Source organism: Lepidochelys kempii, chromosome 9 (assembly GCF_965140285.1).
Source record: "Lepidochelys kempii isolate rLepKem1 chromosome 9, rLepKem1.hap1, whole genome shotgun sequence".
Lineage (NCBI taxonomy): Eukaryota > Metazoa > Chordata > Testudines > Cheloniidae > Lepidochelys > Lepidochelys kempii.
The window spans coordinates 25,882,926-25,901,740 of NC_136388.1; the positions used below are offsets into that span (position 1 = coordinate 25,882,926).

The window sequence follows — 18,815 nt, forward strand, 5'->3', positions numbered from 1 at the left end:
GGGATCTGTTCTGGCACCAGTACTGTTCAACATATTCATAAATGATCTGGAAAAAGGGTAAACAGTAAGGTGGCAAACAAGTTTACTCAAGATAGAAGACTTACAAAGGGATCTCACAACACTGGGTGACTGGGCAACAAAATGGCAGATGAAATTCAGCATTGATAAATCCAAAGTAATGCACATTGGAAGACATAATCCCAACTATACATACAAAATTACGGGGTCTAAATTAGCTGGTATAACTCAAGAAAGTTCTTGAGTCATTTTGGATAGTTCTCTGAAAACATCCATTCAGTGTGCAGCAGCACTCAAAAAGTTAACAATGTTAGGAACTATCAGGAAAGGAATAGACAATAAGACAGAAAATATCATAATGCCACTTTATAAATCCATGGTATGTGCACACTTTGAATACGGCATACAGTTCTGGTCATCCCATCTCAAAAAAAGATATTAGAATTGGAAAAGGTACAGAGAAGGGAAACAAAAGTGATTAAGGGTATGGAAGAGATCTGTAGAGGATAGATTAAAAAAGACTGGGACTTTTCAGGTTGGAAGAGAGACAGCTAAGAGAAGATATGACAGATCTCTATAAAATTGTGAATGGTGTGGAAAAAGTGAATAAGGAAGTGTTTTTACCCCTTCATATAACACAAGAGCCAACAGTCACCCAATGAAATTAATAGGCAACAGGTTTAAAAACAAACAAAAGGAAGTACTTAATGCACAGTCATTGCCAGGGGATACTTTGAAGACCTATTACAGAGTTCAAAAAAAGAACTATATAAATTCTGGAGGATAAATCCATCAACTGCTATTAGCCAGGATGGTCAGGGATGCAATTCCATACTCTGAGTGTCCCTAGCCACTGATTGCCAGAAACTGAGAGTAGACCAGAAAGGATGGATCACTTGATGACTGTCCATTCTTTTCATTCCCTCTGATGCACCTGGCATTGGCCACTGTTAGAAGACAGGATACTGGGCTATATGGACCATTGGTCTGACCCAGTATGACTGTTCTTATGTAGAGTAAAATAATAGTTTTACTTACCTGTTGCTGTTGGCCTCCTGCATGGCCAGGTCTCTGAACAGCTCAAACTCCATCTTCCACTGTGTCAATCACTGGGCAAGGTTTATGTCTACAAAATCCAGGGCTCCGAGGGAGGAGTTAGACGGATATCCATGGTTCATGCTGTCAGCTGCTGCACTTCAGAGAACTCACAGCACCAACACTTTCATTTGTAAAGAGTGATGCTGAATTTAGGTTAAGCTGAACAAGTGGAAATTTATTAAACTCTTTGGACTGCTCTGTCCATGTGGTGGAATGGATTCCAGCCTGACTCCAGTGGCAATGTTCCATTTCCCTGGTGGCCTGTCAATAACAGTCCCACCAGGGAACATGGGCCCTCTGACTCCAGTTCCACTGGTCATGATACACAGGTAGCCTTCACAGCTGAGTAGAGAGGTGCCTTACACCCAATTTTCTCCCCTGTGCAGACATGTAGCAGAGTTCACAACTGAGCAGTTTGCTTCAGTAAGATGCACTGGGAGGACAGACTTCAATAAGATTTGGTCAAGGAGTTATAAATTAGCATTTATCACTAGCTAGAAAAAACAAAGCATGGATAACATGACAGAAATGCAAAATATACTGTACAGAAAACACATTACTAAGGCTGATTATTAAGATGTTCATGCTATTAGAAAGTTATGTATAGCTGAGGGTACTTCTCTCTGTCTTATGTATTCATATTATAATAGTCCTGGTAGTATTTAGGTACTCTAACTCCACCTTTTCCTTCTAGACTCAAAACAATTAAAATCTGTTTCATTTTATCTGAAATTTAAAATTAATGAAAAAAGAAAAAAAAGTGATACTTTTCAGAATACTTAACATAAGCAGATTTCAGAATAAGTAATTTTTTAGGTCCAATATTAATTGTTCATATCAGGGGTCATATGCTAAAAGGCCATCAGAATATATTTAAGGTACAAAAACCCCAAACAAGAACACTGATTTGGTATCTCCTGAGACTTCCATAAGTGAACTTCCATAAGTCTGAGGAGATACCAAATCAGATCTGAACTTCATAGCTCAACTTCTACATCAGTACTGTATGATGGACCTGAACTGCAACACCAGCGCAGAAATCTCTTGAATTGTGAAGAAGTTTGAATTCAGATCTTCACTGTTTGGCTTAGGATCCTCTTCAGACTGGAACTTCATTTACAAAAACAGAAAAACCCACCACAACTGGGACTGTGTGGTGCATGCCTACTGTCTATTGCTATTAATCTTGGCCTGGGCTGTCCAGTCTTCTGCCACCCAAATTAGTTTTTGAAATAGCATTAGGTCATTTCTGTCTGAAACAGAGTTAAAGGAAACAGCTGAAGTAGCTGGAGCCAACAAGAGCTTTGTTATACTTGACCCAGATTTCCTTGCACCTGGCTGAGAGGGCACTGTGCTTTCAGTACCTGCAAAGTGTGGACTTGATTTTGCCACAGATTTTAACTTTAAAACAATAATACAAAAAAGCTTTGAACTTGAGCCTACAGCCAATCTATTCTACAACATGCAATAGTAATACAATAGAAGAAATGCTTTGCAGAGTGGAGATCTGCCACCTAGCAACCATTTGGAAGGGTTTTCTTCAGTAGCCTGAGACCCACGACACAGACTTTACAGAAGAGAGCTCAGGGGCTAAAGGGAGGGTTGCAAGGCTGCTCTCTGTGTCTGAGACACAGACAATTGTTGAATGAGTGATTAGGACTTCATTCTCAGGGAAAAAACATGCAGATTAAGAGACCTGTTTAAGTCAGGCTCTGCTGTTGACAAGAATAAGGGATGTTCATTTCATGGAAAAATGTGTTTACACTAAAAAGGAAGGATCCTGTTTCACAGAGGCTTTGGACTCTGCAGAGGACATTTCTGTGATGATGGTCATGTTTGTTCTAAGATGGGGATTTAACTTGATGCAAAATTATTATAGGAGATTTAATTACTTTGAGAGTGAGAACAACTAAGGTAAGGACAGATTTTATGGCAAAGTGGATTACAAAAACCTCTGGACTACCCACAAATATACACAGGATTATGGAATCAGTAGGATGAAAACCAGCATGTAACTACGTGAGTGTTTCTTCAAACAGACCCTGATTCAGCCAGGTACTTAAGCACGTGCCTGTCAACTCACTGAAGTCAATGGGATGATTCATGTGCTTAAAGATAGGCACATGCTTAACCAGCTGGCTGAACAGGTACTTAGGAAATACATCAGAAGTGGCAGAATAATTTGAAATCTAGCAAAACTCTTCACAAAAACCTCAGATTATTGCTAGAAATCATGCAGGTTTCCTTTCTTCATGGGTTATCAAGCAAAACTGCAACTTTCCAGAGCCAAATTTCTACTCAATGCCATATTTCTGACCACAGAGTGGATTATGAATAGATATGATACAGATGACAGTAAGTTAATTGCCTTACATTCACTTGAAGTTATGTTATTCGACTGAAGAAAAAAAAATCAAAAAGAACATATTAAGAGTTCTTTCATATTAAAAAGGTAAATAAAATTTGTCCTAAGCCTTCTTAAAGGGTGTGCCTAGGTCTCTGAAACAGAATGTAAATAAAATTAATTAAAAAAAAATCAGGGAAAAAACAAAACATATGGGGAAGAGCCAAGCACACATACAAACACAGATAAAGCCTAAACAAACAAAACATGTACTCCACAAACAATGCAGGAAACAAAATCTGACTAAAAATAAAATGAAACAAACCAGGCAAAAATGTAAATGAAAAAAAAAGTACATGTCTCCACAAGACAGAACTCCACACAGTCATATGAGAAAAACACATGCTTCTCTCAAAAACAAGCACGAGGGGAAAAATGCCACAGCCATAAGTGAGGGAAAACATAATGTATTATGTTCAACCAGAGATTTTTATCTCTACTAACTGCAGAATACAAGGGAAAAAACACATTCCAAAATTTAAAAAAAGGAACAGGTAGGTCAATTGTCAGTTATTGTTTCATAGAATGTGAATGGGAATGTTAATATTATATAGCCAGGATTTCTTTTTGAATGATCTTTAGAAAAGTATACAAAAGAAACTTTCCATCTGTTTCACCATCAAATCTAACTCATCATACAACATCGTTAAGAGGTTTGGTATTGCTCCAGGCACATTACTGAAATAATCAGCATTCCTAAATCCACCATAATTAATAATTGCAGTACTCACATTTTACAAGATTGTCTGATTACATAGTTCTTTATTTATGCTGTAATTAATAATTGTGTTTCTATAGCAACCCTCTTGACCCCACACACTGCATTTTAGACACTGTACAATAGAATACAAATTTATACAAAAACAATTAAAAATATAAAACAAAAATAAATGTGGACTTCAAATATTTAATGAGGAAAGAATTAGATATATTGCAAATAAAGGCTGTTATAAAACAACTTAGAAGGGGAAAAGCTTTAAGGTGTTTTTCTAAAAGTGACAGAGAATGAAATGAGGTAAAGTTCAAGGGAGAGTGAGTTACACACCACACAGGGCCGGATTTACACCTTACACACTCCTAGGCAAAGCATTTTCAGTGCCCTTCTCCCTCCCCACCCCACAGCTGACCATTTTTCCATAAAAAAATTAAACCTTTAACCCACCTTTAACTTTTAGGCGTCCCTACACATATGCCAACTGTGCCTAATTGGAAATCCAACCTTGACACCATAGGGCCCATCACAGCAAAAGTGCAGTTGCTTGACAAATTCAGATGTGAAGACGGAAACCTGATACAGCTTGTGATGTGTGAACTCAGATACCCATCAGTAAAATGCTCAGCGAGATGGTCTCAAAGGGAACCAAGGCCAACTCTGCTAAGGGCTTAAAAAGCACAGGTGCCAATTTAAAGTTCCATCCACCATTTTCAAGCCAATGTAAAAGAGTAGGACTGGCAATGGGCTTGATCCTGCAAGACGCCGAGCAGTTGGGCCCTGATTCAGCAAAGCACTTTAACAGTGCAGGAGGTTAAAGAAGCAGTGGATTATCGATCTCTTGATGTCTTCAGATCAAGACTGAATGCCTTTCTGCAAGATATGCGTTAGTCAAACTCAAGTGTTTGAGCTCAATGCTGGGATAACTGAGTGAAATTCTACTGCCTGTGACAGACATGAGATCAGACTAGATGAGCAAATGGTCCCATCTGGCCTGAAAATCTGATCCATGAATCTACTCATATGCTTAAAGTTAAATGCATGTTTAAGTGCTTTGCTGGATTGAGGCCATCGTGCTTCAGCACCTTGCAGGATCAGCCCAGTGGGATTGTGATAATTCAAACCAGCGAGCTGTTGGGCCACTGCACTCCGAACACGCTGAAAGTGATGGAGCAGCCCCACTGAGAGCCCTAAAATAGAGGAGTTAAAATAGTTGTGATACATGGTCACAAGGGCATACATTTGCTTTTTGTGAGCTCACCACCGAAGAAGTAACCATGCAAATTCCTGATCTCGATAGTATGGTTTACAGACAGCATAGATAAAAGATTCAAATATTTTGAATTATTTGATATGGTCAGTGAGCTTTGTCACAATTGTGATTGGATGATCCTGTATTAACTGAAAAGCCATTTGATTATTTGTAAATAGAAAACCTAGCTAAAAAAAAAAATCAGAGTTTAAAACACTGCATTGACTTATCCAAAGGAGACTGAGAAATACTTTGGATCTAATGTTAATAATGGAGTCACTTTAAGGAATCAAAACTACCATATGGTATTGTTTTTTGGCGCCACCTTGAGAGTCAAAAATTAAATAAAATAATAGTGTCAAGGGAAGCTTCAAATAGATTAACATGCTGGGAGAACAGGAGCCAGGGACTTCCTGCCATGGGCACTGGTGTCAGGTCAGAAGGCAATAGGAGCGGAGGGTGCTCAGCAACATACTGGATCTATCTCAATCTGTGCAAGTGCCAGAAAAGTGAGTGCATAAAATTGCCACCTTGTTACTTGTCTTATCTGCGGCTTGTGCGCCTTCTGAGTCACACCGCATGCATATTCCTGCTTTACTCTTCAAAGCAATTTCTACGACTCTTTGTGGTCTTCCGTGATCCCTTAGGGTACATGTATACTGAAAATAAAGGTGCAACTGTAGTGTGGGTAAGCATAACTGTACTAGCTTTAATCTAGCTAGTTTTGGTAATGATAGCAGTGAGGTCAAGGTAGCACCGACTGTGGTGCGAGCCAGCAATCTGAATATATAATCAGGGTCGCCGGTGGGCTTGTACTGGGGCAGCTACACTACGCTGAAGCCTGTGCCACTATGTCTTCATTGCTATGGTTACCTGCACTAGCTAGATTAGAGCGAACATGGGTATGCCTACACACCCTACAGTTACACCACACCTTCATTTGTGGGGTAATCAGACCTTCAGTGCTTCAGGTACTCTGCCTGGGATCCTCAGCCCTTAAAAGTCATAGTCCCCAAAACTACACTCTTAGCTCTTCAGAGCTTGCTTAGCTTTGGAAGAGCAAGCTTTCTTTACCTAATCCGTCCATCTATCAATTTCTATAATATATACACAGGACCAGATTCTCAGTTGGTTCAAATTGATATTGCTCAGTTGAAGTCAGTAGAGTTATGTTGATTTACACCAGTCGAGAATATGACCTATAATATCTAGTCAATATTATCTGCATTCTGCTTTCCACATTATTAGCCATATGTAGTAGCTGTGAAAGCACATTTATAGGCAAAAATTTGGCCCTGCATTTTGATTCAAGTCTATATTGCAGGTAATCGTGTATGAAGCAAAAAGGATACGGCTTGATTTTCAAATGTAGGTTGATCTTGCAGAACTGTTCACATCATTTGCTCAGAATTTATTTTTAAAATTACTTTACTAACCACTTTAAAATCAGGTGGCCCCCAAAGAACAAAATATACTTAAGTCATTATAAATTCCAGAATCTTTGATGAATGTGACCCCTTAAGAGTATTCAGAACACTTTGGGAATCTGTTTGGATACAAAGAAAAATATACATTAAAATTGGCAGAATAACTGGTTGGCATCAGATGTGTTTATTATTGCATATAATTTATTTGGTAAATCCTATTGTGTTTATTATCCACATCTACCAGATGCTCCTAAACAAAATATGCTCTGCCAGATCAATTCTGTATGTACTTGATGTCTAACTTAAACAGCATATGGATGTTAACATAATTCAGTTACCAATTCATCCACATTTTTTTCTATGTAGAATCTGACAAAGTGTTTCTGATGTGATAGTCTAATTTTGCATGTCTTTAGTTTCTGCAGCTCTTGCTTCTGTGCTATTTATGAATGTTCTACTTGATCTTTAGTTGGATGCTCAAAATTCACTACCTTGCCCATAATAATAATATAAATATAGCACTCATTTTAGGGCTACCAATTCTTCTGTCCAAGTGAATATAAGTGAAGCACATTTTCATGCGTCTTCTTCATTGTTATTTAAACGCAAATGGATGATGGATAACGTCTCAGATGAATGGGGCAATAGTAAGAATTCAGAACTAAAGACAGGACCACATTTTTGTGATAATACCTTAGCTTCAATAAACATCCTTATCTAAATCAAATACAAATTTACATGTAGTTACTTATAAGAAGATAGTTAAGAAGATAATTAAAAAGCCAGGGACAGGACCATGATTTCTGGCAAAATATCTGTGGGAGGGTAAAACATACTTTGAAAACTCTTCAGGATTCCAATTCCAGAGTTTTCAAGGAGTCATGAAGTTGGGGGCTGTTATTGCCTCCCCATGGAGTGGACTGCAACATAGCTCTTAAACCCTGCAAATGTCCTGAGATCTGCAGGGAAAGGCTCGGGACATTCACAGAAGAATGGGGTATTCCATGGTGTGTCATGCTAGCAATGCTGCTCAGCCTTTGCCTCTGCTTTTGCTGGGGAATTTAAAGCATGAACCAAGAAAAATGACAGCATCAACAATAATTCTGGTGGATTTGCAATAAGATGCGCCATTTTGGATGCTGTGCTTTGGCCAAGCCTCTTCCAAACCAGCCCCACATCTCTAAAACCTGAAGAGCTATGCAGATGTGCTTCACCAGGCCTGGGGCAGATAGAATGAAACCACAGAGTATGGCTACACTGCAATTAAAAACCTGCAATGGGCCTGTGCCAGCTGACTTGGGCTCACAGGGCTCAGGCTAAGGAGTTGTTTAATTGCAGTGTAGGCATGGAGGCTCAGGCTGGAGCCTGGGCTCTAGGACTCTATGAGGTAGGGTCCCAGAGCTTGGGCTACAGCCTGAGTGTCTATACCGCAATGAAACAACCCCTTAGCCTGAGTCAGCTGGCATGGACCAGTGACAGATATCTAACTGCAGTGTGGACTAGGTGAGAGGGGGACAATCTACGACCCACAGGACCCTTCCCTCTGGCCCCTGAGCTCCTGCCAGGGAGTGGTCAGGACAGGTTTGCAGAAGAGCCAGCCCACTCACCATGCCCTTGGCCCCTCGCTTTCTTCTCCCCTCCCTCACAGTAACAGTTCCCCCAGCTCAAGCAGGGTGGCATGGGGTTTTGGGGGGCTGGATAAGGGGGGGCAGACCACACCTCGCTGTTTGGGGAGGCAGCCTTCCCTCCCCCAACCTTCCCTACCAGGTCCTCTATATAATTTCTGTACCCGATGTGGCCTTAGGGCCAAAAAGTTTGCCCACCCCTGGACTAAGTTGACCAGATAGCAAGTGTGAAAAATTGGGATGGGGAGGGCAGTGGGGGATAATAGGGTCTGTGATACAGCATGAACAGAGGGCAGCAGGAGAGTGTTTGAAGGGAGCCTTATTCCCTGTATAGGGAAGAAAGTTTGCTATAAATTAATTAAAACACCTGAAGCCAGTCACAGGATAAAAACTCCCTGCTTCAATCAGACAAGAGGAGGAGTTGAAGCAGAGTGGATTGGTGTTGGAGCAGAGAGCAGTTTGGAGGAGTTGAAGCAGAGGAGAGTTTGGAGAAGTGCTTTGGTGGGCTAAGAAGACCGAGACTCTAGGAAAAGGGACACCTCATTTGTGCAGAGGGAGGGCAGGAAGCCCCACAAGCTGAAGGGCAGGAGAGGGAAGTAGCCCAGGGGAAGGAACTGCTAGTTCTAGTGGTTTACCGCTATCCCTAGGGTCCCTGGGTTGGGACCTGGAGTAGAAGGCGGGCCTGGGTCCCTCCCTCTCCACTCTCCTCCTCTAGGACACTAGTGGGGCAGTTAATACCCCAGTTCAGGGGCAAGAAACAGTGTCCTGAACGCCCCCCCCCCCCCAAGAAGAGAACGCGAAACCCATCATAGTAGTGGCAAATTGCCGGCACAGGTCCTATACAAGACAAAACTCCTAATATTGGGACCGTGTCCCAATAATACCCATAGACATACCGTTAGGGGGAAGCCCAGTTGTACAAACTTCCTGTTTCCTCCTCTGGCTTAAACAGGGGCTGCAGCCCAGTCAGGATCCTTGGACCTCTCGCAGTCAAAGCGTAGGGGTGAAGATTGAGCCTCAGTTGGGCTTCATGGACTCTGGTCCCAGCTGCTGCCTGTGAGCTGCTGGGTGAGGATTGGAGAAGGATGACCCTCACAGACTTGGCTTTGAGACCCACAGGCCCTCACAGGAGGGGACAAAATTGCCCTAAGTGGAAATGCCCAAATGCAACCAGTTAATAAAATATAAATGTTAATAATTGAATCCATAACTTGTATTTACATTATTCATACATTATTCTTTAAGAAAAATCACTTTTTTAAATGACAGAGGCAGGCTGTTGACTTCCCTCAGTTCAAGTTTAATGCAATACGCTATCATTTAATTAGCATGAGTGAATGAATAAGACTCGTACTGTCTCACAAAAAAACCACCAGGGGAACAGAGGTGACAGAGGTCATTACAAAGTGAGACATCCAGGCCGCTGGTAAAATACATCTGGTAGTGCTTTCTTCATTGTCAGGGACATGAGCCTGTAGGGAGCTCCACTTCTTGCCAATGTCAGGAGCAGACTTTTACTGAAGGATACACTTGTCAAATTCAATAGCACAGGTGTCCCAAGACAAGCTCAGGAAATTTATAAACATACTAAGCAGAAGAGGAAGGAGCTCTTGAGCCTCAATTTTTTCATTTCTGTGTGAATACAGGTTACGAGACATCTTATTTGAAGGATAGTCAGCTCAAATGTTACCTTTAAACCAGGTACATCAGAAGATACAATATGTAAGAGAAAAGTTTAAAGAAAACGTTCTTTCAGCGGATTTTAAACTGATCAAGAGATAAACAGGCTGTATAACACTAACTTCAGGTTATTTTAGAATGACCGTACCATACGGAAATAATGAAGAACCCGTGAGCATTTGTATGCTGATCTTTTCAGATGAGTTTGTAAACAATAATGTTCTAAACTTGGTTTGTGATTTCAGCTCCAACACGTTTTTTGTTCTCAAACAAAAATTCATTTTATTGCCACCATACCATTCCAGCAGTGAACTTGCCAGGATTCAAAACTTGGCAGCATAGAGCCTGGTCAGTACTTGGATGGGAGACCTCAAAAGCAAATGCAGAATTCTGCAGGAAATGCTGCTGGTGCCTCAGTAATTGCTACTCTTACCAGCAAGTATGGTATTCCAGGTCCAAGATTTTGGGAGTGACATCTTACTGTGGAGATGTAAAAACAAGGTTCTGTACACTTGCAGTAACTAGAGTTGTTAACTTCACAGCCCTTGCTAAATTCCGATTTGGGTATGTACAGCTCTGCAGCCCAAAAATCTCCCTGCATGTTCACATGGGTATTTCCCCCCCCCCCCCACTTACTGTCCTAAACAATTGCATGATGTTGATTAAGAGCCTGCCTTATTCTGCCCCAAAAGTTGGTTGAATGTCAGTGATCAGTGAAGTGGTTTCTCAATTAGAGGCAGAGTTGGTGGTGCCTCCTATAGTAAAGGTTGCCCTTATATTTCCCACTATAAGACCTTGTTTTCAGTGGTTTATAAAAAACTTTGCCATACTTTAACTGTTTGAGCTGAACTTTTCCATTCTGGGTATCTGCCTCAGGTGGACTTGCTGTTGGAAAACTTTAGCAATAAATGGTTCATCCATTTTGGAGAATGAAATTGGGAGGGGGGGGGAATACTTTGTTTTGCTCATGTTAAAAAAAATTCTTACAACCTTTTAATTAAGAACCTTTATCGCCTCCTTGCTTTGGAGCGGGGACTTGAAATTGGACAAGGGGGTTGCTCTTGTGTCAGGCCATTTGCCATTCCTATGAATATTGACCCAAATTTAGGTGGGTTTTAAGCCTCTGGAAAAAAAATCTCTGTTCACACATACTTAGTAGAAACTTACTAGAGTTGACACCTAAATTCTTTGACGATTCTGTCTGTACTGATAATGCTCCATCACCTCACAACTCTTACATGCTGATTGGAGTGATTGAATATGCTACAGCTCAGGGTTGCAGGGACTGAACAAGACATACCCTGCAATTTCTTCTCCTGGCAGCCAAAGGCTGCTATAGGACCAGGCACAGGAACTCAGAGCAGGGAGACACTCTGTGGTACTCTCAATGATCCTAGGCAGCACAGAGAAGGAAGCAGCCTGACTCAAATGCAGATAGAACAAGGGATGGATCTGGCAAGGGAAGGGGTAGTAGACTGTGAGAGGAGCTTGGTGAGGGTGGTTGATCAACTTGAGTTTAAGGTGAGTCAACTTGTGAGTCATACAGCCATTGTAAATCATGAAAAGAAAGCAAGGTCATCCCCTACCACTACAGGAATATATATTTACCTCTCCTCCATACATAAACACTCAGAATGGAATTAAAAAATTTGGCAATGTGAAACCATTCCAAATCAGTTAGGCATGATAATCAGTTACAAGTATAAATACGATATATTGATTTATTTTTCAACATACTTGTTCTGTTCACACCACACGTGACTTTAGAGCAAATGATTTTTTTCTAATATGTCTTAGGAATTAACGATACATTTAGTAGTAAATAAATTGTACCAGATATGTCAGATAGAACATACATATGCCTTCAATCGTATAAAGCTGAATCCTTATGTTTCATTAGTTTCAAAAGAACACGTCACTCCAATAGCTGGAGAAGAGGATAAGCCAGAGGTGGGCAAACTACGGCCCGAAGGCCACGTCCAGGACGTGGGACCCTCCTGCCTGACCCCTGAGCTCCTGGCCCGGGAGGCTCGCCCCTGACCCCTCCCCTGCTGTGCCCCCTCCCCCGCAGCCTCAGCTCACTGCGCCGCCAGTGCAATGCTCTGGGTGGCGGGGCTGCGAGCTCTTGCTGGGCAGCACAGTTGCAGAGCCACAGCCTGACCCGGTGCTCTGTGCTGCACGGTGGCATGGCTGGCTCCAGCCAGGTGGTACGGCTGCCTGTCCTGGTGTTCTGGGCAGCATGGCTGTAGTGTTGCCAGCCACCGGTGCTCCAGGCAGCACTGTAACAGGGAATGGGGGGGGGGGGGGGGGTTGGATAGAGAGCAGGGAAGTTCAGGGTGGTGGTCAGAGGATGGGGGTGCAGATAGGGGTCAGGGCGGTCAGAGGGCAGGGAACAAGGGGGGTTGAATCGAGGCAAGGGCCCTAGGGGGGCAGTCGGGGGGGGGGGTTGGAGGTCAGATAGGGGGCAGAGGCTGGGCCATGCCTGGCTGTTTGGGGAGGCGCAGCCTCTCCTAACTGGCCCTCCATACAATTTCAGAAACCTGATGTGGCCCGCAGGCCAAAAAGTTTGCCCGCCCCAGGATAAGCAGAGCAGGGTTAATTGTGTACACATTGAAGAGCAGTACAATGCAGTGAGCAGCTATGGCTGAGATGACAAGATGACAAAAAGAAAGACAGTTTTTTAATATATCTCTAGGTGACAGGTGTTAAACTTTCTTTCTTTTAGAAAGTGTTCAGGTGATATAAGAGCCTACATTTCACTTTCAAAATGACTGACTGAGGCAATACATTGGATCTTTGCACACACAAATGATGAGGTATCCAAATTTCAGTGAGCAACCATTGTCATTACACACACAATGTAAGAACATAAGAATGACCATACTGGGTCAGACCAAAGGTCCATCCAGCCCAGTATCCTGTCTACTGACAGTGGCCAATGCCAGGTGCCCCAGAGGGAGTGAACTTACCAGATAATGATCAAGTGATTTCTCTCCTGCCATCCATCTCCACCCTCTGACAAACAGAGGCTAGGGACAAAATTAGGCAACAGTTGTGTACAAAATTTAGCTTGTTGTAGTGGGCACCTGTTCTTTTAAAAATCATGCCCTAAATATTGGAAAGGGTGTATATGGAGACATATGTAATTTCACATGCCAAACCTATGCTTTCAAACCTCAATCATTTCCATTGCTACATAATTCCACAGAAATTTTTATTTTAGCACACATATGGCTTGCTACATAGTCACGCAATTAATTGCCAGGCTTCTAGCCAGCCTCTGCTGTGGAGGGCTGTCACTTGAAAGTTGCTAGAATTAGTAATTATAAATTATTATTTTTTGCGGATTTTTCACTCAGCATAGTGAAATTTAATTTGCAGGGAATATAATATTTCCAGTTTCAAGGCCTGATTCTCATTTACACCGAGGCCCTCTTTATACTACTCTGGCACTTTAAAGGGGCTTTGGTTTAAGAATCAGGCTCCTAAAATATAAAGTGATACATGTATTCATTTGGGGTGAGAAGGCCCATGCAATACTCTACATGCCACATTAATTCCTCTTAAGCCATAGGGTGGGATTTAGTGACACAGGCCCATGCAAGGGCTTCTGTACCATTCTGAATTTCATACTTGATGCTGAACAAAATGAAGTTATTAATTCATTCTACTTAATTTTTCTTCCACTCCCTCATCTGTGCTGAAGATGGCAATCAGACCTGCACAATTTTATGCAAAATTTAGTATTTATCCAATTTTTTTGTAAATAACCATAAATCTGGATTTTGATGCAGATGGACATGACAGATGTCTTTCTACTCAAAAGAATAAAATGATAAATTGCTAAAGATATTATTTTTCTTAGAAGAAAACTTTTATTAGCCAGATATTATTGGGTAAAAGAAAATGCCAGTTGGATATTTACACAGCCCTATGCGGGAGAGAGCATTGCATTATTATTAATTATGAATGTTTCTAATAGTGCATACAATATTCTAGGTGCTGCACAAAGTGTTGTGGAGGACAAAGGCGGCATGGTGTACACAGGCTATGCTGTAAAAAGGAGCTTAAAATTTTATAGTGGATTTCAATGTAACTAAAAGCTAGCCTGCAAGGAGCATACTTAAAATAGGAACACTCCATTGCGTCCTTGATCAGTCCAAGTCTTTTGAAGATTTTTTTTTTTTTTGCAAAGAAGAGTTATATTATGTACCTTATTACCTTAACTTTAGGTTAGTACAGTGATTCTTAATGACATCCTTTCCAAAAGATGTCTTTCCCCAATGTCTTCCCCAAAATATGCAAATAAATACCCTTAAAATTCAGTTAACCCCATTTTGTAGATCCGGCTCTGATGCAGCTCCTTCTGTATACATTTGCATCCAGATCTATAAATACACCCTTTTATTTACTCTTAAAATTTCTAACACTCGTAATCACTGTATTACGAGAAACAAACTCCTTCCCTCAACATGAGAGGGTAAAATGGTCTCTTGATATTTGTTGTGGGTAGAAACGTTTGCGGATAAGCAAAAATTATACTCCTGGGTAAGTGATTGCTATCCTTGTAGAAAAGCTGAATAATTTATCAGTTTGAAATTCCAATAGCAACCTATTTTCCCCCTTTCATCTGTAGCCAACAACTTAGGCTCTCTTCCCTCGCAGCAAGTGACCTCTTCCCATCCCCAACCTAATGGTGTCTTCCTGCAACTGTGCTGGGCCTCTGTCATTCTCTAAAAGTAATGGACTGTGAGTCACTTCAAATCCCAATGTATGTGTGAGGGGGTTGGGACTCACAACCGCAGCGCCTCCTGTTGGTACCTCCGGGAATTAGCTCAGTCCATGTGGAGCACCCTCCGCTGGTGGTGTTCTGTCCATCTCTCACCCTCTGTTGGCGTCTGGACCCACGTTGCTCCCTTCTCGCGGTATCCTCTTCAGGACACTGCCCTCCAGCAGTGCCCCCTAGTCCACGCTCACCCCCTTCTGGGGGAGGTTAACAGCAGTCTTTCCAGTTTGCCCCAGCCACAGTGGCCAAGCACACCCCCAAAAGTCTAACCCCTTCTGTCAGGGGTCGGGTGCAGTCCTCTATGGCCACTTCTAATGACCAGGTGTAATACAAGGGGGAAAGGGGGGACCCAGGCCCACCCTCTACTCTGGGTCCCAGCCCAGGGACCCTCTGGTGGCAGCCTCCCTGCCCACCTTTGCAGTGTCCAGAGATCAGTCTCCTACAGCATTAACTTAGTGGAATAAATAAGAAAATAGCTGTCAGCGTACCTTCTTCCTACATTGTTTGTAGAGCTAGTCAGGAATTTTCAGATTAAACATTTATTATTGGAGAATGCTGATTAATCAGAATCAAAACTGTTCAGTGGAAAGGGTTGGTTTTGAAAAGTCTTCCAATAGAAAAAAAAAATTGAAACTTGTTTTTAAAAATTTTCCACATTTTCAAAACAAACCCCTTTTTCTGGTTTGAAGTTGTGTTTCAAATTTTTCATCTTTTATACAAAAAAGGTTTAATCTTTTAAAAGAGCATAAACAAAACATTTCAAAATCAAAATGAAGTGTTTCAATTGACTTTTTTTTTTTGGATTATCAATTTGCAATAATTTTTGAGATTGACTATTTTTTCCTGATTTAGGATGGGGGAAAAAATTTCAAAGTCTATTTATTTCCTTCAGCCCTTGCACCACTTATTCACATGTACTTAACTTTGTTTACTGTTAGGCTAATTTTTAAGTATAAACCAGATCAACCCAATTATGTCATTCAGGGCTGTGAAAAATTGTGCGCGCCCTGAGCACCGTAGTTAGGTACCCTAATCATCAGAGTAGCTCCAACCTCTCAGACACATGGATTAACTAAACAGACAGAAAGCCCCCTTCCAATGATGTAGGAAGTGTCTACACTATGGTGGCACAGCTACAGTGGCATAAACATGCCCACAGATACAGTCCCAGTGTTTCAGATCCCATTAATCCTGCATCTGACAGGAGAATGTTTAGTGGAAGAGTCCCTAAAAATTTTATCTATAAACCTTTTCTACTGATTGTTATTCATAAAATATTGCCATTTAAACAGCTTAGCATTTTAAACTTTGCATATAGCACCAGGAAACTCAATGTGAAACAATGTCTGACATAGTTCGATATATTTTGTGGTTGCTATTGGAAACTGAAGAAAGCTTGGAAGCTGGCAAACCAATGTCTGAACCACAACGTTGTCTTTGTTACTGAAGGATGCTATTTTCTTGGTCTGTCCTTTCTTTATTCTCTTTGTATGCACGGTGCACACAAACTGCCTGTACAAATGACAGGGGGCATAGGGGATCGTTATTGTCGGAATATCTATAAGGAGCTTGTTATCTTTTTAAAGTTTAAGATAAAGGGGGATTTAGAACAAACTTTTTTTAAAAAAATTTCTATGAAGTTAAAATAAGAATTCTAGAAAGCTATTATGATTTAGATCAGTTTCTTTAATAATAAATCAAAGTATGGCCCTGATTCACCACCGTTATGCCAATATTACACCAGTGTAACTCCATTGACAAAAATGGGCTCCCACTGGGTAGATGAGCTATGACTGAATGGAAGGTGCTACAGAAAATCTGATATAAATTAAGTGCCTGATCTGCTCAAGTATGGCTACAGGAGCTGCAGTTGTACCCTGTGACTACACTACAGGTACACTGTCAAACATTTCAGTGAGGAGTAGGGCTCTACCGAATTCATGCTCCATTTTGGTTAATTTCAGTCAGAGGATTTTAAAAATAATTTCATTATTTCAATCTGAAATTTCAGTGTTGTAATTGTGGGGATTCTGACCCAAAAAGGAGTTGGAAGGGAGGGGTCACAAGGTTATTGTAGGGGGCATGGGGCACCTGCCCCACACTGGGCTCTAAAGGGTTAATAGAGTCCTAGGGAGGCTGACAGAATGCAGCCAATCAAAGGACGACTGAATGAAGCAGCCAATCAGGCCCATATAAAAAGGGAGCTGCAGGGCAGAAGAGGGCAGTTCTCTGCTGGGAGCCCAGGGAGGAAGGACTGTGTCTCTGGAGGTCTGAGAGACCTGCCAGCACCCTGGACAGAGCAGTGCTGCTAGCAGCGACTGGGGGAGCAAGAGACAGCTCCTGGCTGGCTGCTGGGGGTTGCAAGCTGAGGCAAGAGCAAAGATGAAGGTGTGGCCATGAGGAAGTGGCCAGACAATTTGCTGCAGTAGCAGCTAAGGGAAGTGGCTGAACAGCAGACTACAGGTTCCACGGAAGGAAGAGTACAGTGTGTGGCCCTGCCAGAGGGCTGTGTCATTGAAGAGGACGCCACGGTCCTAGAGCAGGAGTGATGGCGACGAGGCACCACCTAAAGAGGGTGCACTACCATGCAGAGCTAATTCCCAAGGCAACCAGCAGGGGGTGCCAGAGTGGTGAGTGGACCCTATCATGGGGTGGTTTTGGTACTGCTGCCCTTACCTCTATGCTGCTACTGGCAGCGGCACTGCCTTCAGAGCTGGGCAGCTGGAGAGCTGTGGCTGTTGGCCAGGAGCCCTGCTCTGAAGGTGGAGCCACTGCCAGCCGCACTGCAGAAGTAAGGATGGCACGGTATGGTATTGCCACCTTTACTTCTGCGCTGCTGCCTGCAGAGCTAGGCCCTCTGTCAGCAGCCACCACTCTCCAGCCACCAGGCTCTGAAGGCAGCAGGGCAGAAGTAAGGGTCTCCCACGTGAAATCTGTATAGTATAGTAAAAGCACTCAAAAAGACCAGATTTCACAGTCCGACACGTTTTTCATGGCCGTGAACTTAGTAGGGCCCTAGTGAGGAGCCATTCCCCTTATTGTACCAATTCTTTTAGATAGGGACATACTATGTGCAAAATGGTTTACTCTCTTTTAAGTCTCAGTGATCCTAGATCGATTCCATTAATCTTTGTCCAAACAGCTCACTTGTTTTCTTGATGTTGGAAATTCATCTTCTTTCTAATCAACATTAATATATTTAGAAGGTAGCACCTTTTGCATCCATTTTTGAAATTTGAGGATTCTCTGCCCATCATCAATTTATTAGACATGCTCATGATTTAATTTTGAACCACCTGGTTCACTCAGATGCATTTTAAATTGTCAAAATTTAGTCCCCAGTGTGGGTCAAATTCCACCACAATTCCTTAAACTACAGGCTTAATTTTTTAATGGTTACTAGTGTTTAACTGTTCCAGACACACTGGGGCTCCTATTTTCTAGCAGGCTCTGGTGCTTTTCTCACTTGGAACTGCTTTTGTATCATATTTTATTATTCCCTCTTTCATCCTTCACCTTAGCGGTGACTCCTTTCCTAGAGTGCCACACAACTGGAATGTCAAAGTTCATTGACATCTAAGTATTCAACTGCTTCTTAAAAAGGTCCTTACTTAAAAACTCCTCATTCCAGATTGAGTTGGTTTATTACAACAATTTGTAAAACGGGCCACTCTATCTTGAATGGTTCCTTAAAATATGTGCTAACTAACTATCTCGGCTAAATAATCTGTTCCACCTTGCATTTAACTGTGATGTTCAGAGTACCTTTCCCAGACCTGAAGAAGGCCTCTGTGTAGCTTGAAAGCTTGTTTC

At 41.9% G+C, this 18,815-nt stretch overlaps 1 long non-coding RNA gene across 2 annotated transcripts in view; it reads right to left on the bottom strand.

Annotated features, from left to right (window-relative positions):
* Positions 1–4,282: 4,282 nt before the first annotated feature.
* The window catches only part of LOC140917244 (uncharacterized), a 105,738-nt gene continuing 91,205 nt past the window's right edge, over positions 4,283–18,815 (bottom strand). For both annotated transcript variants that reach the window (XR_012160761.1, XR_012160760.1), the window contains exons 3-4: positions 9,433–9,682; positions 4,283–7,030 (exon numbers count right to left, since the gene is read on the bottom strand). This is a non-coding gene — a long non-coding RNA (uncharacterized LOC140917244). The remainder of the gene's footprint in view (positions 7,031–9,432; positions 9,683–18,815) is intronic.